This window comes from Tenrec ecaudatus, chromosome 5, assembly GCF_050624435.1.
Source record: "Tenrec ecaudatus isolate mTenEca1 chromosome 5, mTenEca1.hap1, whole genome shotgun sequence".
Taxonomy (NCBI): Eukaryota; Metazoa; Chordata; class Mammalia; order Afrosoricida; family Tenrecidae; genus Tenrec; species Tenrec ecaudatus.
This window is the reverse complement of record NC_134534.1, coordinates 45,072,793-45,081,061: the sequence shown is the minus strand read 5'-3', so window position 1 is coordinate 45,081,061 and position 8,269 is coordinate 45,072,793.

Below are 8,269 nucleotides of genomic sequence, written 5' to 3'. Positions count from 1 at the left end.
ACCATATTCACTGCTGTTGAGTAAATCCTGATGCATAGTGCCCCGGAGGTCCCGGCATCGTAACTGTTTGCAGAAGTAGAAAGCATAGTCTTCCTCTGGCAGTCCAACACGTAACCTCGACACCACCAGGGCTCCCCCAAAGGGGGTAGCCCCTCGACTCTGCAACGGTCACCCCGAGCCCCTCTGAAAGTGTGTCTCCCAGTCTATCCAGACTCAGCGCCGGATCCCCAGTCCTGGGGAAAGCCAATTCTCTGCACAGCAGGCTCCTGAGAGTGTGAGGTCTCTCTGTAGGTTTGCAGGCTTTGTCTGTCTTTTCCTCTGTTATTTCTTTGTCTTAGGAAGATGTGTTTTCTATTGGTTCCTCCAATGAAGTAAACAACACAGCACTTTCCTCACATTTCCTGTTCTTGAGACCGGTGTTGGAAAAGACCACTGGCTTTGACAATAGGATCATGCTCATCACTGAGGTGAAGTATTCTTGGTACTGACTGACAGTGGTCTCTCCTATAGGATTGTTGAGAGTAGGCAACAGCTCCAGCTACGAGTTTGGTTTAGTTGGTGCATAGTGCCGGACACTCTGAGAATATAAATAAACAAACAAATTACTAAATAAATTATACACACACATATCTTTCTTCCTATGCCATCTTGTTTTCACCAGGTAAGACACTTACTTGATGAAACTTTAATAAAGGACTTATTATATGACAGGCATTGTTCTAACCTCTAGAAATAACACATTATTACTGAACCCATGAGGCTGCCTAGTGGGAAAGGTAGACACTCACTTGTTAATGGCCCCAACTCTCTAGGGTAGGTCATTTAGGGATTTATCATTGAGATTTCCAGAAAGAGATTTTGTATTTTTTCCCTAGTGTTCTGAGGTAGAAAGACAACACATAGGAACCTTGACATTACTATTCCCAGAAAATTTCTTATGATAAAATATGATCACATAGAGTCAATTTTTTAATTTGTGCTTATTCTCATTGCATTGTTCCCTTTGTCTTTGGATGAAGAAGCATGACCTACACTCTACTGCTGTGATGAAAGTTTAAATAATCAAAAAGTATAGGAAGATTAACTCTAGAAGACTGAGATATTTGAGAAGATTGTTTTTAATGGAAAGGAGATAGATGCTAGTGAGCATGGAAGGAAGAGGAAGAGGGAAATGAAAATAAAAGGAGAAATCCAACTGACAAATTGAGATTCTGTTTTCAGCTATCACCAAAGACACTAAGGGGCTGAGTTTGAGTAGAAGAAAATCAAATAATGTGGTTTTTCTTGTGCTCTTAATCTTGTAGGGTCAAATTCACATACAGGACACATGTTGGTAAGGAAAGAATTGTTTAAGCGATGACCTTTTGGCATCTTCAATATGTAAAACTTTCTCTGCAGTGTACAAAATGGGCTTTGTGTTGCCTTAAATCAACACTATGATAACCATGACAGGACCATACCGGGCTATCTCTAGAGGAATGATGAGCAGTAGGCTCATCCCACTTTTTCAGTCACCCCTGGGTCCTTTGTCATAGACGATAAGAGACAGTTAATGTATTATTGAATGAATGATGGTCGCATCGCTTTTAAGCATTTTATGAGTGAAAGTTTGGCAGTTACATAATCTCTTGTCAACTTGCGAAGGGGTAGAGTCTAGCCTGTCAAACAGGTCACAGCTTGATGACCTCATTTGGAGATGCTAAGGAGATAAATAGTTGACTGGAGGACAGATACGCACACACTCTGGGAGACATTCCTGCTTACAAGACACGTAGAGTTATGCTGGCGTCCTGGAGCTGGAGGAGCCTCATGGAAACCCACACCAGCACTAAGATGCTTACACTGCCACTGGATCCACAAGATTTTCCACTCACTGGCCTGTGATCTCTCTGCATTCAGCAGCATCAACGCATGTGTTTTGTGAGTCTGAAGAGGAATTTATAGATTGGCATCAGACATATAGGCTATTGTTGGACTTATGCACTTGATCTGGACTGGACTGAGATGTTTTCTAAATATTCAATTGCTCTTTTATATAAAGCTCTTTCTGATACACATAAAAGTGTCTATGAATTTGTTTCTCTAGTAAACCCAGACCAACACAAATAGGTAATCTAGAGGTTAATGTTCTAAATGTCTAAAATTGCAAATGACATTTTGAGAATTGTTTGACCCTTCTGATGTTCAATTCCCTGGTGTTTCTAACCTCCCAGCATCCATTCAGTCTTTTCCTTATTTGCTAGCCCCGAACCCCAGCTCCAAGCCATTAGGATCTCATCTATAACCGACTCATTCACCAACCCATACCTACAATGTGTAGGCCCTAAGTGGTTCATTCAATTAACACTCAAGTCTTATCCGCCTAGCTATGGTGATTGGTTCAGGGAGCATGAAATATTCCATTTGAGCCGATGAAATATTCAAAAATATTTACTAAGGGCTTAGGGGAAAAGAAGCTTATTAGATAGTTCCAGATAATTTGTACAAGATATGTAATCATTTCTCACTACATGTGAATAAAAAATAAAAAGGCCAGCCTTATAGATTACCACAGATGATAAAACCAAACAGGTGAATTGCAGCCTTATTAGACAAAGGATTGAAAAATCAACGTAATGGCAACCTTTAAGAGGAAAACTTAGTTGAAAGTATAATTATGTGTAAGTAGAACTACATGTTTGTTCAAATTTTGTACATACACAGATCCAATTTTCTATGATTTTGCTGCCTCCCATTTTTCCTTATGAAAAGACTCGCTTGGATTTCTGGGATGATAGTACTATTGTCAGTCTCTTTGATGGAATTTGTCATTCTTACTAGTTGAGCTAGAACTCAGATTCCCTAACCCAGAAAGTCACAGAAAGGGAGAAGTCTCTGAAAACATAAAAAGACCAAAAGGAAAGAAGAGCCCGGAAGAAGAATACTACACACAAATTAGAGCCCAGGAAAATACTTCTTTTTAATTTGTTGTTCTTCACTTTATTGTTTTGTTTTTAAAGCTTCATCTTTTATGAACTAATGACGAAGTAGGAAAATTAGTCTTATTTGACAGACAACTTTTGTTGGACACATTCTGAGTTTATCAAATGAGACAGCTGAATTGAAAATGAGACTTCTCTGTGATTAGCTTGCACTCTAGAAGTGGCCAGCCACCTGTGAAGATATGGGGGTGGAAAGGAGCTAATAACTGGGCTCTCATCTTTTATAATTATGTGTATTTCAAGTAGATGAGAACTGGGGAAGGGGGAGAGCTCAGAGGTTACATGAAAGGGAGAAATTCTGATGTACTCACTTCAGTCATTAACAGAAAATAGAGCACTTACAAGAAAATGTAGATTTTTAAACAACTTAAAACAGCACAAGATTTGAGAAACAGGGATCCTAAAATAGCAATGTTTACTGAAAATTAGAACTATTGTTCATTAATATAATATTTTACAGCAACCTCTCCTACTAAGTAATTACAGTACGTATAGACTAGATATACAATAAACTGAGACTGTGAATCCCAGATAAAGGTAACTTCTTTCTCTTAATATACACTTTTCCAAGTAAAATTAAAGATCAGGTGAGAAGTCCCCAGTGTGTTATGTATATGTACACGTGGATCATGAAAAAAAATTCACAACAACAGAAACGAGTTATCTTACAACCCCAGTCCATTAAAAAAAAATCTAGTGCATTTCCTAAAAGTCTGTTCCTGTGACATCTACTCTCATTTTTTAGCTTGGGTTTCTAAATAAAATTTAAACTAGTCTATTAATTTTTTAACGTTTTATTAGGGGCTCATACAACTCTTATCACAATCCATACATACATCAATTGCGTAAAGCACATCTGTACATTCATTGCCTCATAATTTTTGAGTGTATTAATTTTATACTTGATGTTTACCTGCAATTAGAATACAGGGGAATATCCAAAAGTATTGCTACCATTGTTCCAGTTCCCACATGCATGGTTTTATTTTAAAGAAAACATGTTTAAACATGTCTCAGTGATCAGATCTGTGGACAATTTCTCTCGGTAGTAGATTTGTCTTAAACTAATTAGGATCCCTTCGGATCAAAACAAAAATGGACAATCAAACAGTGGCTTCTTAGGAAATGTGCTAGTGCAAAGCTGATGCTTAGGGTGATGAAATAAACTTGGAAACAGATGGTAGTGATGATTACACAACTTTGAGAGTGTAATTAAAGCCACTTACTTGTACATTTAAATAGTTAAACTGGAAAAGAGTTGTTTTATTTATTTTATTACAATAAAATTAAAAAAATCAAACCATGTGGGCATAATTTCATGACCATAGACTCCATAAAACCAGGCAAAAATGTTTGTTGATTTGATTCAATTATGTATTCTAAGCACCTAGAACAGAGTCTGATATATGGCATTAATACGTAGTAATTCATTAAAATTTTGCATAAATATATATTTGACCAAGTACTATTCTCGTGACATGTCAACTCTTGTCAGTTAGTTTACTCTTCAGCTGCCCGTGACTTCACATCAGATTTGGGTGGGGTATTTAAGTCATTGCATCTTAAATAACTTTGAGCCTGAGCAAGAGCCTGGGGAGGGGTCCATATTTCTAGAGCCACATTGGGCTACTTTGGCCTCTTAGCATTAGAGTAGAAAAAAGAAAAGGAGCAGGAGGAAGAAGAAGAAGAAGAAAAACGTGGTCTTTTTTTTCTCTAACAAATTGATGCTTCCTAGAGAGAGAGAGCTCTCACCGTCTGCTTACAGCGAACTCGTGGGAGGAAAGGCCCTAATTATTCTTCCATGTTCTGGCACGCAGACTCTATTTCCTCTTTTGGCTTAAGACCAAATAAGATGTGAAAGGGAAAAAAAGCAACAAGCAGTAATGCTGTTCTGTGTAGAACACAATCAGACAATTACTTCCCTTCTACTTAAATAACGATACTAATGTCTTCTACTTGATCGAAAGTATGCGATTTTCTTTCAATACTTAGATATACTCATAAAATAGATTTAGCATGCTATGCTTTCTTATCACAGAAAGAGCCTTTCAGAGGCCATGACGAGTTCTTCTCAGTGGCAAAGTGGTGTTGCTTTAGAGAGTTCAGTTTCACATATATTTAAATAAATGTAAAACCTATACTCTGTCTTTTTTTCATTCTATCAGGTACTATTCTGTTTTCAGATCAGATTTTTCTGTCTCACCTCTATTTTTTAAACTTCCTCATCCCGTCCCCTACCATCTTTATAGAAACACAACTTCTTGAATTTGAACTTTCCTTTTGTCTTTGCCTTTTTCTCTTTCCTCGACATTCATATTAGAATGTTCTGTCCTCCCTCATCACATTGACTTCTGGCTTTTTATACCAATCATCACCACCCTCTTGAAGAGCAGATAAGTTAGAGAGAAGAATATGTCATTTTCTATTTTTTAGAATTTCTTCGGAACAAAAGTTGCATTAGAGGCCCTATCTGTTATTTGAGAATTAAAAAGTGCATACCAAAATTTATAGAAAAATATAGACATTTTATGCATTCCTCTTTGAACCAAACCCTTAAACTGTCTCAAAACACAAAGTTCACAGCTGACATGTTTTTATACATACATTATACATAATTTTACAAAAAGTATTATGAATTAGTAACTGAGAAGATATATAATTTGTGTAACAAATTTATTCAAGTTTTTTTGAGTAAGGGGTCCTATAAAATGTACACACCCAGCACCAAACCTGTGTAATGAAAGTTCCCCATAAGTGTTTGCTGAATGTCCACATCAATCAATGGAGAGTTCATAGAATCAAGTGTAGTTTCTGTATCATAAGCCAGACCTAGCGAGAAAGGCTAGGGAATTTTAAAGATCTTTTCGGGGTACAAAAGAAAAATCAAATTTCTCACAGATTTCAGAGTTGCTATAACCTCTGAGAGCTATTGTCCATGAACAATTATCCTGATTTGCCTTAACCTTAGGACTCAAAACTGCTGAAGGGTTTGATATCCAAATAACATTGAATCCTGCTTCTGATATCTGATTAGTAAGCCATTTCATGTAGAAAAAAACAATTTCCACAAAGATAAATCATTTCATGAAATAAAACAGTTTACCTGGATCAAAAATGGCTCTTCTAGGAGGAATATGCAACTCCATGTTCTGTATCGTTATTTATAACCTACGTCTGTAAGAACTTTTATTATAGAAAACCCATTGGAAAGTCTCTTTCGGGCACTCTCATATTTGAGTGTAAAGTCACTTCCTGCCTTGCAAAACACCATAGGGAACAAAGCCTCAATCATTTTGTTAAATGTAACACAATCTTCTATAATTCTAACAGAAATTGGTGTCAGAAGTGGGATTTCAAGGCATATTTTCTCCAGCCACAGATAGTGTGGCTGAAATAGGTAAATGGTACCCAAAGAATTTTCCTGTTTGGCTCTTTCCAGACTTTTTGGGGGGCAAGGGGACCTGGGGTTGTGGTGTATCATTAATAAATCCCTCAAATTATGGGTTCCACACCTTCGTGTTGCTGCTCTTTGAAAGTAATTGAAGTTCTAAGGAAGAACAGACCTATTGGAAACTGGAAAGGATAAGGGAAACTGGATCTCTACAAGTCTGATGCTCTACGAAACGAAACTAGGTTTCATTTGGGTAACTGGGAGGACTGTTGGAGCTTTTCTGTTGTAGACATTGTACACTGAATATCAAAATATCCAACCAAAGGAAAACTGTATTCTTCAGATCTAAAAACGATGGGCTGGGTCCCCTCCTTTGGGATCCTGGCTACATATATGGCCAAGAATTGTGGGCCAAAAATATGCTGTTTTTAGAATATTGTACTGATTACACTAAATATAATTTGGATTATTCATGTTCAAAATTGGGAGGGTTTAAAATAAAACACCTTAAGAGGAAAGTTGGAAGTGTGCTGAAGATTAACCAAAACCAAAGGTATGCGTGTATACTTGATTGATATGCTTAAATAGCAAAAAAGGTAAGATTTCTTAGGAATAGAATTTTTCTCTTGAAGACACCTTACATGTGGCTCTCAGAAGAATAACATCTGAAGTCTCAAAGGCTTTTCTTCAAAACAGCAGCCATCTAAGTGCAGCTCACCGAATTCCATATGGAAGACACATAGTTACCTGTGTCACTCAACGATTGCAAGTCATAAGATCCAACCTGAAGGAGAGCTTAGTATCAGAATTTAGATTACCAACACCCAGTTTGCAGAAGGCTGTGGATGACTGTAGAAGCCCAAAGTCCACTTGCAGGATCCCCACATGGATTAAGCGTCCAGTGAATCCCCTCTGACCACAGCCCAGGGATGTGCATAACCTAGCTATCAAAAGAGAACATTGTAACATCAATTATGTCAGAAGTAGTTAAGTTAAACTGTAATACTTTGTCGTTTGATCCCCCTTTGGGCCCATTTTTAAATTGTTCCAGTTTTAATTATGTTCTGCTTTCTTTCTGATTGAAGTTTTTCTCTGTTTTGTTTTGTCATTGTTGTTGGGATTTTTGTTTGTTTGCTTGCTTCCTGTTGGTGTTTTGTATGATTTCCTTATTTGAAATCCAGGATAGGCAAATCCACAGAGAGTGTAACTGGATTAATAATTACCTATGGCATGATTTCCTGGCTTGCAAAACATGACAAGAAACAAGCTTCATTTCTTTTCTTAAATGTAACACAGAGGAAGGGAGGGGAGGGAAATGGGTAGCCAACAACAATAAATAGAGAAGAGAATATTCTGAAGTTGATTGTGTGATGACTGCAAAACTTTTCTTAATGTGATTAAATAATTAAATGGTGTGAAATGTAAAGTATATGCCAATAAACTTTTAAAAATACTCCCTGCAGAGAGTTAATGAGAAATTCATGATGATGGGGGAAAAAGAACTCTATTTCTGAACTTTCGTCTGATTATATTCCTTTTCTATCTGCAACTCTTTCTCTCTACCCTTCACTATTTAGTTGCTCTGATATCAATAAAAATTCTACCACCCCCACCCCCACCGAATCTCTGTACAAAGAGACTCCAGAACTACTTAAATGGTAGAAATGTATGTTCAAGTTATTTAAATTCCCTGGATTAAAACTGAAGTAAGAACTATTATAAATGAATTTCCTCAGCTCCATGATGACTTATTAGAATTTCATGAAGAGTTTAGGATTTTAATTGGAACATGGACTGGAGTTCCTTGACCCATACCTATATATATATCAGATATGCACACACACACATATATATCGTATATGCACATCCATGTATACATCATATATACACATCTCAT